A 13,306-nucleotide genomic window follows, 5' to 3' on the forward strand; every position below is an offset into this window, starting at 1 on the left:
TCTGCAGTCGATGATGCAATCATGTGCCAAGGTAAACACCAAGTCATCGGCAACTAGAGCTAGCCCAGAATACCATGGCCGTAGATGCGCAGTCAGCAGGGCATGTGTAGGGAGAGCGGTAATGGTGGTGGTTACAGGAGGAGGAGATTAGTGTTTAACGTCCCGTCGACAACGAGGTCATTAGAGACGGAGCGCAAGCTCGGGTGAGGGAAGGATGGGGAAGGAAATCGGCCGTGCCCTTTCAAAGGAACCATCCCGGCATTTACCTGAAGCGATTTAGGGAAATCACGGAAAACCTAAATCAGTATGGCCGGAGACGGGATTGAACCGTCGTCCTCCCGAATGCGGTGGTGGTTACAGGCAGGCGGTGTAGGGGAGATGCCGAGCGCTGGAGGGGAAGTGCCGTTTTAAACTGAAGCTTACACTCACATTTTTTGTAAATATTACGTGGAACCCCTCCACGCCCACATGTGCATGGTGATTATTTAGAACAACCTGTCACCTTTGCTTTGGTTAGTACCTAAAAAGAAGTCTTCTGAAAATACAGGGATTTATTTCGCTTTGCTTGTTAATGATTTGTAACTTTCCGAGAAACGTCATGAGTGGCGAATTTTGAGTAATCCCTACTCATTTCTCTCGATGCTGAGTTAAAATGTGCTTCTTTTGCCAAAAGACAGCGAAGTTTACACAATGTCAACTCAATAACATGTTGTGGAGACGCAATTGCGAGAGAATACTGAAACAGTGATTTTTTAAGTTTATTAAGTGAGGAAGTAAGGAAAAGTAAGGTCAGTAGCTTGTGAAAAAAAGCACATCCTCTGTACAGAATAAATGTGGAATGTCTTCACTTACGTTCTTCCAGAACCCATACCATTTCTCATTTCACCTGCTATCGATGGTCTCTAAAAATTACATTATTTCATCGAAAAAATCTGTAGGTAGTGGTATAGCGCAGTAGATAATATAGTTTTGGATAATAACCATACGGCAAAATATTCTCCTCTTTGCGTACTATCATTTGCCAAAATCTCATTTCTATATTTGAAACCGTTTATGAAATATGAGAAATGTTGTGGATTTTTCACTCTGGCTTTATCGCTGGCGCGGCACGATCGCAAATACGTGTGCTGCATCAGATCAGTTTTTTCGAGGTTGGTGCCAGAGACCTCCACCCAAGTGTAAAAAAGAAAATTGGATATATTAGCTAAATTTCATATGCTGCAACATATTATGTGACATACTATGTGATATAAACCAAATGCAAAATCATAGCGACCCCTATTCTTCATTGCAAACTTTTTCGAATTTCGCGCAGTGTATTACTTCCATGTAAATATCACAATAATTACACTACTAGCCATTAAAATTTGCTACACCAAGAAGAAATGCAGATGATAAACAGGTATTCATTGGGCAAATATATTATACTAGAACTGACATGTGATTAAATTTTTACGCAATTTGGGTGCATATATCCCGAGAAATCAGTACCCGGAATAACCACCTCTGGCCGTAATAACGGCCTTGATACGCCTGGGCATTGAGTCAAACAGAGCTTAGATGGTGTGTACAGGTACAGCTCCCCATGCAGCTTCAACACGATACCACAGTTCATCAAGAGTAGTGACTGGCGTATTGTGACGAGCCAGTTGCTCGGCCACCATCGAGCAACCGTTTTCAATTGGTGAGAGATCTGGAGAATGTGCTGGTCAGGGCAGCAGTCGAACAATTTCTGTATCCAGAAAGGCCCGTACGGGACCTGCATCATGCGGTCGTGCATTATCCTGCTGAAATGTAGGGTTTCGCAGGAATCGAATGAAGGGTAGAGCCACGGGTCGTAACACATCTGAAATGTAACGCCCACTGTTAAAAGTGCCGTCAATGTGAACAAGAGGTGACCGAGACGTGTAACCAATGGCACCCCATACCATCACGCCGGGTGATACGCCAGTATGGCGATGACAAATACACGTTTCCAATGTGCGTTCACCGCGATGTCGCCAACACGGATGCGACCATCATGATGCTGTAAACAGAACCTGGATTCAACCGAAAAAATGACGTTTTGCCATTCGTGCACCCAGGTTCGTCGTTGAGTACACCTTCGCAGGCGCTCCTGTCTGTGATGCAGCGACAAGAGTAACCGCAGCCATGGTTTCCGAGCTGATAGCCCATGCTGCCGCAAACGTCGTCGAACTGTTCGTGCAGATGCTTGTTGTCTTGCAAAACGTCCCCATCTGCTGACTCAGGGATCGAGGAGTGGCTGCACGGTCCGTTAGAGCCATGCGGATTAGATGCCTGGCATCTCGACTGCTAGTGATAAGAGGTCGTTGGGATCCAGCACGGCGTTCCGTATTATCCTCCTGAACCCACAGATTCAGTCATCGGATCTCGACCAACGAGAGCAGCAATGTGGCGATACGATAAACAGCAATCGTGATAGGCTACAATCCGATCTTTATCAAAGTCAGAAACCTGATGGTACACATTTCTCCTCCTTACACGAGGCATCACAACAACGGTTCACCAGGCAACGCCGGTCAACTGGTGTTTGTGTATGAGAAATCGGTTGGAAACTTTCCTCATGTCAGCACGTTGTAGGTGTCACCACCGGCGCCAACCTTGTGTGAATGCTCTGAAATGCTAATCATTTGCATATCACAGCATCTTCTTCCTGTCGGTTAAATTTCGCGTCTGTAGCACGTCATCTTCGTGGTGTAGCAATTTTAATGGCCAGTAGTGTATGACCATTAACGAAATGATAGGCACATCATCATTAACCTGATATGCAAACGTAATTTTTTACCGAATAGTTCTTGTAAAATTGTTTGAGAAAGATTGCACACCATGCGCCTCGATTCCGTCAATGCCGACCGGCCGAAAGGTAGCAAACACTTTCGGCCTCCCCTTTCGAACAAACGAATGAACTCTCGCAGAGCTTTGGATGCAAAAAGGGTTAGTACGCATCGGTCACATTATCCTGCGTGGATTCGACGACTGGTACTGGACGTTGGCGCAGTGGGAGACCGTTGCAGCATCTGATGACTCGCGATACCTTCTTCGTCATGGCGATGGGTGAGCGCGAATCCGTCGTCTTCCTGTGGAACAGCTCCTTGACGCCTGTACTGCGGGATGGAATACTGGAGAACATTCACGTGGGCATCCATGGGTCCAGTGACGGCCGAGGGGTATCGTACACAGGTTGCAGACCACATACACCCATTCATGACGATGATGTTTGCCAACAGCAATGGCATTCTTAACAAGATAATGCGCCAAGTCACAAGGTCAGGAGTGTGATGGAGTGGTTCGAGGAACACAGTGGCGAGTTCGAGTTGATGTGTTGGCCCCCCAACTCGCCAGTTATGAACCAGATCGAACACATCTGGGATGTGATTGAACGTGGCTTCAGAGCTCATCGTTCCTCTCCGCGTAGTTTACGGGAATTAGGTGACTTGTGTGTCCAGATGTAATGCCAACTCCCTCCAGCGATCTACAAAGGTCTCATTGCTTCCATAGCACCAAGCGTCGCATCTGTTATCCGTGACAAACGTGGACATACCGGCTATTAGGTAGGTGGTCACAATGTTTTGGCTGATCAATGTGTAATTACGTAGGGCTTTCAAAAAGTAAGTACCCACAGAGTCCCACGCTAAGACTGTGAAAACAAGAGAGGCACACTATCAGAAGAGGGTACATGTCCTGGGTTTCCTGCAGAGACAGTTTTGCTGTGGTACGGATAATAGGTACATCACAGTGTACTATTTAAATGACGTGGGAACTGGAAACATCCTCCAAATTTGAAGTGTACAGGACAGCACAATCCTTGTGGGCAAAACGTCTAAATTGCATACAGATTCACCGTGAAACTCTGGTGGTATATGGGACAGATGCAATAAGGTGCCCAGGCATAGCGAAATGGTGCCAAAATTTGACCAAGGCTGCACAGACGTGAGTCGTGTTGATCGGGAAGCCCACATCATGCCATATTTTCTGCAACATGAAAGGACATGTCGAGGAAAGATTTTCCAACGAAGAGGACAGTCACATAGGGCTTTTCAGACGGCTCTGTGACAAATGAGCGGCCGGCCGCGGTGGTCTAGCGGTTCTGGCGCTGCACTCCGGAACCGCGGAACTGCTACGGTCGCAGGTTCGAATCCTGCCTCGGGCATGGGTGTGTGTGATGTCCTTAGGTTAGTTAGGTTTAAGTAGTTCTAAGTTCTAGGGGACTTATGACCTAAGATGTTGAGTCCCATAGTGCTCAGAGCCATTTTTTTGACAAATGAGCGGATTTCTGTCGTCTAGGAATTGAACGATTACCGACCGGTGTTTTCAGAAACGTGGTGGCTGTTTTGACAAATCGTGTCATGTATCTGTGTCGCCTTGAAGTGTAGTGCAGTATGAAATTAAAGCTACTTGACCTGCCATAATAATGAGTAACTTAGCTTTTGAAGTCCCGTTGTATATCAGTTGTATATCGAACAGTTTATCTAGTTATGAAAATTTCGAAGCGAGGAATAGCAAGAAACATACAAGGGAGACTCAGAACAGACCAAAAAGGGAATTTAATAACAGGCATCGACGAAGGAGAACTGGAAGACACGATTGAACAGACCGCAACAGTGAATCCCCAGGGTTGGACGGAATTCCCTTACAATTTTACCAGATTTTCTTCCCATAAACGAAGAACAAACTTCTAAAATTTATGCAGGGGTTCTCAGGAGGAATGGTCAATACTCGAAGATATGGCACGAACGATCGTCTGAAGCAAAGATATTCGTATGAACATATACCGCTGCTCTGAATGATTTCCGAGACAGAACACATTTAATGTACATAGTTATTTATTTTATCTGTTATTTAACATCTTATTAGGTTTACACTTGTACACATGTAGAACTGTTAGTAAACATTACACTATGATTTTTGCAAAGTATCAGTTAAAAAACACGTATTTTAACACATTCACCTTTAAGCATTATCGTACACGTCACGTTGCAACTGTTGTGCAGCTCGCAGTAAATGTTCGGATAGCCCACGGCCAACTTCAATGTATTTGCGCACTCTAGGGAGAACCTGCTGTGTTGCTTGTCTGAGTGCCTCTGCGAGTTCCCTAATGAGAGCAGCAGTGTCCGTGATGCGACCAAGCGCATTATCTCGCATATTTACCTTTCGGTTTTACGCCTCAGATTTCGCCCAACTCCATAAACAAAACACTAGCTCTGGCGATATTGGTGGCCAGTTAATTGTACTACCACGTCGAATCCAGCGATTAGGGTAAGTGCGATTGATTGTTTCCTCACACGTCTGGTAAAATGTGGAAGAGCTCGGTCATTTCCAGAAAATTCAAGTATTCCGGTCATTTGCTCTTCTAAAATGAATTACCTATCAAGGAAATTGATCTCCACTGTAGAGTGTCAGCTTTCCTGCGACTATCGATGATTATTACTTGGGTTGACTTCATTCCGTGCAAACTTGCCTTGGCCAGTGAAGAGTATTGATGGAAGAAAGTGACAAGAAATGTGCTAAGACACTCTGGTAAACACTCTACAAAAAGGAATTCGACTTGTCGGAAAGTGCCCACGGTATTCATCGACATCAGCAGGGCCACTGCCATCACAAAAGACGTAAACATACACCATATATGCATAGTCTTCATTCTTGTAGATGTGTGGCATTTTACGTTAGCGCTGGTACAAACACAGTTAACAGATTTCTTTCCCTGGTACACTCTCAATCGCTCGCACTATTTCACACACAACACACCATGGACCACTGCTCGTTCAAGGGGCTAGTTCAATGGCAGACGTATATCCCGAGCAAAGAGGTTGAAAGCAACAAGGTACGTTAAGCTAGAATGAGTGGGTAAGATACATGCGTGCGCACCACTAGCCCAAAAACAAATGTAGATTAAATGTGTTCTGTCTCTGAAGCCATTCGGAATCGGACATATGTCTATATGAAGTTTTTTTCCCTCAAACGAACGTTCCTGTCATGTCCCTGAATATCGACCATTCCTCCTGAAACCCCCTGTATAATCAATTAAGAGACGTGAATAGTAATTTACCAAAGGAACTTTTAGAAGAGATAATGATATTTCACAAAAACTGAGAAAATAAAGCAATTGGAACCTAAGACCGATTTTCTTATTGAACCTACTGTAAAATAATGGCGCGTACCCTCGACAAATGCTAAGAATATTAATGGACATAGGGCAGTATTAAACTAGTTTCAGCAATGGAAAACGTAAGCTAATATGCACACACAAGATGATTCTTACTAACGTTTAACCCCGGAAGCGACGTAAAATGGTTCAAATGGCTCTGAGCACTATGGGACTTAACTTCTAAGGTCATCAGTCCCCTAGAACTTAGAACTACTTAAACCAAACTAACCTAAGGACATCACATACATCCATGCCCGAGGCAGGATTCGAACCTGCGACCGTAGCGGTCGCGCGTTTCCAGACTGTAGCGCCTTTAGCCGCTTGGCCACCCCGTCCGGCGAAGCGATGTAGATGACGCTGAGACAACTAATTTAATATGAGACACGTGGGGTCGCAAATGTCGGGAAGTACCCGAAAAATGCGTGAGGAATGTTGAACATGTGACGCCACTAGATGACGCACCTCGCCGCATGTGCAGTGCTTGGGCTTGGAGGGATGTTTGAGCGATGCAATACTTACATTCGAGCAAACGGTGAAAATTTAAAACACCATTTGTAAATCTGGTCTGTTGTAAATGCAGAAGTCACGAAAGTATCATCCACGCTGTAGCCTAGTAAAATCTGTTCTTATTTTGTGTTTCTTTCCTTTCGTCCCTTCTGGTTTTGTTTACAGACACTATTTAGTAAAGAAAACATAGGTCATTTACTGGTAATGGCGCAGTTCGGAACCTTATACTCATTTACATGTGGCACAATACGGTACGTTTTGTTGTACCTTACTTTGCAATAAACCAGCGGAGACTGTGAGGCCGGTAAATAAAATAATAAATCTTATCTGAATCTAAACACATGATTGTCTGACGCAATGAAAAACATACTGCCTGCCAGACGCAAGACTAGAACCCTGAGTTCCACGTGCTTAAATCGCGCACGTGGGCCCATAGCCACTGCGACGTCAATACTTGGGTTGGGATGATCGGGCGCGATAGACCGATAATCTCAACCGCTGTTCGTGCGGCGAGATGCGTCATGTGGTGGCGTCTCATGTTAAACATTTGTCATCCATTTTTGGAGTATTTCCCGATATTTGAGGCCTCGTGTGTCTTGTATTAAATTACCTGTCTCAGTACCATCTATGTCACTTCGGAGGTTTTTAAGTTAATAAGAATCACCCTGTATAATACCACAGCCCAAGGCTGTAAAATTAAATGTGCAATAAGGTAAACCAATACTTCTTATATACTCTGTCAATTTATTTAAAAAAATAATCCCACGGGACAAAGTATTAGTCACGTCCTCAAAAGAGCACACTCACCGATTTAGAACGTTGTAGGTAGTGCAGAACTGATACCAGACGATCACGTGACATAGAAATGAAGGAGGAGGAGATCAGTGACTAACGTCCCGTCGACATCGAGGTCATTAGAGACGTATCACAAGCTCGGATTAGGGAAGGAAGGGGAAGGAAATCGGCCGTGCCCTTTCAAAGGAACCATCCCGGCATTTGCCCAAAGCGAGTTAGGGAAATCACGGGAAACCTAAATCAGGAAGGCCGGACACAGGTTTGAACCGTCATCCTCCCGAATCCAATTCCAGTGTGTTAACCACTGCGCCACTTCTCTCGGTCGTAGAAATAAAATGGTGCGTAGCTGCTAATCGTTTGTATGGAATCAGCATAATAAAATGGGCCCACGAGGAGAAGTGACCAAGTAACAGAAATGAACTACCGACTCTGGACGTGCCCATGATCACACTGTGAATGATGATGCTGATGATGATGATGTTGTTGTTTGGTTTGTGGGGAGCTCAACTGCACGGTTATCAGCGCCCGTACAAATTCCCAAACTTTTCTCAGACCAATCTCGCCACTTTCATGAATGATGATGAAATGATGACATCACAAACACCCAGTCATCTCGAGGCAGGTGAAAATCCCTGACCTCGCCGGGAATCGAACCCGGGACCCCGTGCTCGGGAAGCGAGAACGCGACCGCGAGACCACAAGCTGCGGATTACGGTGAATGAAGTCGCCTGTTCTTTTTTATGTATCATCATGAACTGTCAAACGTTTCTACAAGGAACACCGGTACTGTATTACTCGCAGACACGGTTTTGCCATTTTCAAACGATGTGTGGTGTCGATAGGACCGATGGTCGAATGAGGCGTTTAGCGCGCAGTTTGTGAAATTTGTAGGACAGCCTGGATTTGGTTCTGTAGTGTTTTTGGTGTTTTTCACGTTTCATGGCACGGATCCACTCACCAACATTAATATTGTTGTCGCGTAGTCAGTCCACGCTGAGCCTGCCGCTGTGGCCGAGCGGTTCTAGGCGCTTCGGTCTGGAACCGCGCTGCTGCTGCGGTCGCAGGTTCGAATCCTGCCTCGGACATGGATGTGTGTGATGTCCTTAGGTTAGTTTGGTTTAAGTAGTTCTAAGTCTAGGGGACTGATGACCTCAGATGTTAAGTCCCATAGTGCTCAGACCCATCTGAACCACTTGAAGTCCGCGCTGGCCAGTACCTCCTTGTCAAACGTTGGTAGAAGCGGATGTGTTGTTTTGGCCGTGCTGGTGTGGAGGCTTTATTTCGAAATGCAGTTGCTGCAGCTTGGAACAATTGAGGTAATATGCATTCATGAGCACTAATGTTACAGGAAACGGAATGCCGTATTTAGAGAGCGTTTAAAGTTTAAACTTTTTCGGTATTGTAACTTGTGTTTTTCCTATTAGAACATTGTCTGTTTATGCACTTCATATGAGAGGCAGTCAATTGAAAATGAGACAGACGGAAAAAGTAAGTAAACTGTTTATTATTTCAAAAGTAATCATCATAACTGTTATCACATTTACCCCTAATGCTAGACAAAATGATTTACGCCTTCAGGGAAAAATTTCTCCGTTTGCGACGGAACCATGATTGTATCCAGGCATGCACCTCTTCGTGCGAAGCAAATCGACGGTAACGAATATCTGTCCTCAGGGCTCCAAAAATATGGAACTCTCATGAGCAACATGCAGGCCCACACGCTGCCAAGGTTGTTTCGAGTACGCTGCTGAAGTTTCGCTGGCAAGCCCATACACATCCGCCATACAGTCCCGATTTCTCCCCATGCAATTTCCATATTTTTGGAGCGGTAAAGAAAGGCAGTCGTGGCCGTTGATTTGCTTCGGACGAAAAGGTGCAAACCTGGGTAAAATCATGTTTCCGTAAGCAGCAGCACACATTTTGCCATGAAGGTATTTATCGGTTTGTCTCATTGTGGGATAAATATATCAACAGATATGGCGATTACTTTTGAAATAATAAACAGTTTATTTACTTTTTTACGTCTTTCTCGTGTTGATTTGACTGTTCCTTATAATATCTAAAATAAATTACGTGGCACGTGTTCTGTCAATAGCCTGAACAGTGGCAAAAAGAACCATATCTGCGCTTAGGTATTTCGTGACCCAAGTGACTCGACGTCTCATACACAAAATCTTATACGATACGCTAACGTTTGGAGAACTAAACCTTCTTGGCGTTACTACTAAATCCAAAATTATATACGTGTGCAATAAGTATAGACAATGCCAAATTACACCAAATAGTCTAATTATGTAATGTCTAAATATGTAATAGTTGCACATCGTTTTCGCCCTCCAATAAATTTCTTGCACTTACCTAACGATGCTTCCCATCTGAAACACGTCCTCAGCTCATAATGCCGGAAAATAAAGTGACCAGTGTCAAAGAAGTATACAAAAATTAATGTAATTCTCACATAACGACTTACCAGCAGTCTGGACAGATATAAATAATTGAGAGCCCCCATCAACAATCAGACCGCCACTGTACACAGCAGTCAACAGAAAAAAGAAGCAAATCAGAGTTTAACGTCCTATCGTCAACGAGGTCGTTAGGAATGGAGCGCTATTTTGGATTGGGGAATGAAATATGCCGTGCACTTTCAAAAGAACCAATTCTGCATTCGCCTTAAGCGGTTCGAGAAAATCACGAAAAACTTTAAGAAATCGCCATTTGAACTGAATCGACGTCCGCCTCCGCCCCCCTCCCCCCTCCCCCTCCCCCCTCCCCCCTCCCCCTCCCCCCTCCCCCTCCCCCCTCCCCCCTCCCCCCCCAATACGAGACCAGAATCTTGTCTTGCCATTGAGCTACCTCGCTCGGCCGTGGCCAGCCCGAAGATGGCCCTACGTCAATTTAAGTCCCTCACTTTCAGCCTCTTGTCTTCTCTCTGTCGCATGGCGCTCTCGCCGGACAAAGCGACAGTTGTTCTATGGAATTTCGGGAGAATTGCAGGATGTCGACTACTTTTTGCCACGGCGTTTCAGCAGTCTTCTGGCTATCCTCAAACGTACACTGGCGAAAGTACCCTGCCGGCGCTTGCATGGTGTACTTCTAAACTGTGCAAGAGTTACTTCAGTGGATGCGGCTCGGCTGTAAGTGTCCGTTGCTACGAAAGCTTTGTGGTGCAATCTGCCTTCTACATGAACAACTGGGCTGAAAGGAATGGGACAGAAACGGGAGGGGAAAGAGGTAGGAAGGAAATTATGATTTCCAGCCGCACAGAGCATAGCGGGAATGAAACAGCGAGAGTTAAAAATTTGTGCCGGACCAGAACACTAACCCTAGTGCTCAATTTTTCTAGAACGGTTGCCTTAACTGCCTCGGCCACATGGATACGCTTTCCGTCAGACCCAAAATCTCAGTTTCCCGCTCGCCGCACCGAAGCGTTCTCGCCCATTTACCTCCTTGACGTAGATTCCTGTCGCACATGTCCGACAGAACAGACACCACTAGCGATGAAGCAGCTTGGGCACATACACTCTAAGACAAAAATAGCGGCGCAGCACGAAAGAATTATCCGAATTGGGCAGAAATCATATGTGATGTACATGTATAAACAAACAAATGATTTCAATTTCAGAAAAATTGGAATATTTATTCAAGAGAAAGAGCTTCACAATTCAGCAAGGCAGTAATGCATTGATCCGTGTCTGACCCTTATGCAAGCCGTTATTCGGCTTGGTACTGATTGATAGAGTTATAATTGTCCTCCTGAGAGATATCCGACCAAATTCTGTCCAGCTGGCGAGTTAGATTGTTAAAATCCCGAGCAGGTTGGAAGGTCCTGCCCATAATGCTCTGCACGTTCTCAATTGGTGAGAGATCCGGCGACCTCTCCGGTAGAATTTGGCAAACACAAAGACATGCAGTAGAAATTCTCAGCATAGGCGGGCGGGCATTATTTTGCTGAAATGTAACCCTTGGATGGCTTTCCACGAAGGGCAACAAAACATGGCGTAGAATATCGTCGACGAACCACTGCACCTCACACCATCACTCCTAGTTGTTGGGACGTATAGCGGGCGAAAGTCAGGTTGATGTCCCACTGTTGACCGGGGCGTCTCCAGATACATCTTCAATGGTCAGTGGAGTTCAGTTCGAAGCGGGATTCATCACTGAAGACAATTCTACTCCAGTGGATGAGATTCCAGACCGAAGACATGTCCAAAAGAACAGACACCACTCATGTGCATAATTCTATGTGCGCGACAGCTGTTTCATGAAAAAGTTTGATGCGGATGCACAACTGACGTCGGAATTCCTACTGTAATGAGAAATCTGCGTGTAGGGATTAATGGCCGAGGACCGTTGCGGTGCAGCGAGCGAGAAGCGTGTCCAGGTGGCCGAGGCGGTTAAGGCAACCGTTTTAGAGAAACAGCATCCAGGTTCGAGTCCCTGTCCGACAGCCGGCCTGTGTGGCCGTGCGGTTCTAGGCGCTTCAGTCTGGAACCGCGTGACCACTACGGTCAGAGGTTCGAATCCTGCCTCGGGCATGGATGTGTTTGATGTCCTTAGGTTAGTTAGGTTTAAGTAGTTCTAAGTTCTAGGGGACTGATGACCACAGATGTTAAGTCCCATAGTGCTCAGAGCCATTTGAACCATTTGAACCCTGTCCGACACAGTTTCAACTCCCGCCTTTGCATTCCCATGGCGCCCTCTGTGGCTGGAAGTCATTATTTCCTTCCTATCTCTTTCCTGTCCGTTTCCTTTCCATTCCTTACACCCCAGTTATTCATGCATATGTCCCAGCTGCTTCATCGCAAGTGGTGTCCCGTCAGAAGAGACACCACTCCATGTGCGACAGACCAGGCACTTCTAATGTCTAGATAGCTGCCTTATCTATATTACATCGATCATCTTCATGTCTTAGTAAGATAGCAGTTACGCATAGTAAGAAATTTACCAATGACAACAGTCTATGCGGTATTCAAATGGAATCAATCGCCTCGACTAATCTAGTTCTCAGAGTGTCGTATTTCTACTGATTCCTTGATGATGACATCCCAGAAGTATGAAGAATGAGGCACAATTTACATTACAGTCCATGGAATGACCAGCATAAATACACACTAATTACACATTTTACGAGTAAAATGCTTCATTGGGTCGTCGGTGCAATTTTCGCCTTCAAGTGTTTGAAAAGAGGTCAAATTTACAACTGTTCGCACCACATTAGAAGCCTCCAGTCTGTTACTGTCCAGTTTCTGTGTCGTTTGGTGCACTGAAGACGTGTAGCTTTATAAGTTGAAACTTCCTGGCAAATTAAAACTGTGTGCCGGCCGAGACTCGAACTCGGGATCTTTGTCTTTCGCAGGCAAGTGCTCTACCAACTGAGCTACCCAAGCACGACTCACGCCCCGTCCTCACAGCTTTACTCCTGCCAGTACCTCGTCTCCTACCTTCCAAACTTTACAGAAACTCTCCTGCGAACCTTGCGGAACTAGAACTCCTGGAAGAAAGGATATTGCGGAGAGGCTTAGGCACTGCCTGGGGATTCAGAACGAGATTTTCACTCTGTAGCGGAGTGTGCGCAGTTATGAAATTTCCTGGCAGATTAAAACTGTGTGCCTGCACTTGCTCGCGAAAGGCAAAGGTCCCGAGTTCGAGTCTCGGCCCGTCACACAGTTTTAATCTGCCAGGAAGTTTCATAACAGCGCACACTCCGCTGCAGAGTGAAAATCTCATTCCAGCTTTATAAGTTTCTGTGAGTAATGGCCTTTAGTGAGGCATCTCACTCCAAATGTCCATTGTATGCTGTTCTCTTCACAATATTCGGCCAGAAATTGGTTGAGTTGG

At 45.5% G+C, this 13,306-nt stretch overlaps 1 protein-coding gene across 1 annotated transcript in view; it reads left to right on the forward strand.

Annotated features, from left to right (window-relative positions):
- The window catches only part of LOC126184309 (uncharacterized), a 206,396-nt gene that overhangs the window by 166,492 nt on the left and 26,598 nt on the right, over positions 1-13,306 (forward strand). The window lies entirely within an intron of this gene.

The sequence above is a fragment of the Schistocerca cancellata genome, chromosome 4 (genome assembly GCF_023864275.1).
Source record: "Schistocerca cancellata isolate TAMUIC-IGC-003103 chromosome 4, iqSchCanc2.1, whole genome shotgun sequence".
In the NCBI taxonomy this organism is placed as follows: domain Eukaryota; kingdom Metazoa; phylum Arthropoda; class Insecta; order Orthoptera; family Acrididae; genus Schistocerca; species Schistocerca cancellata.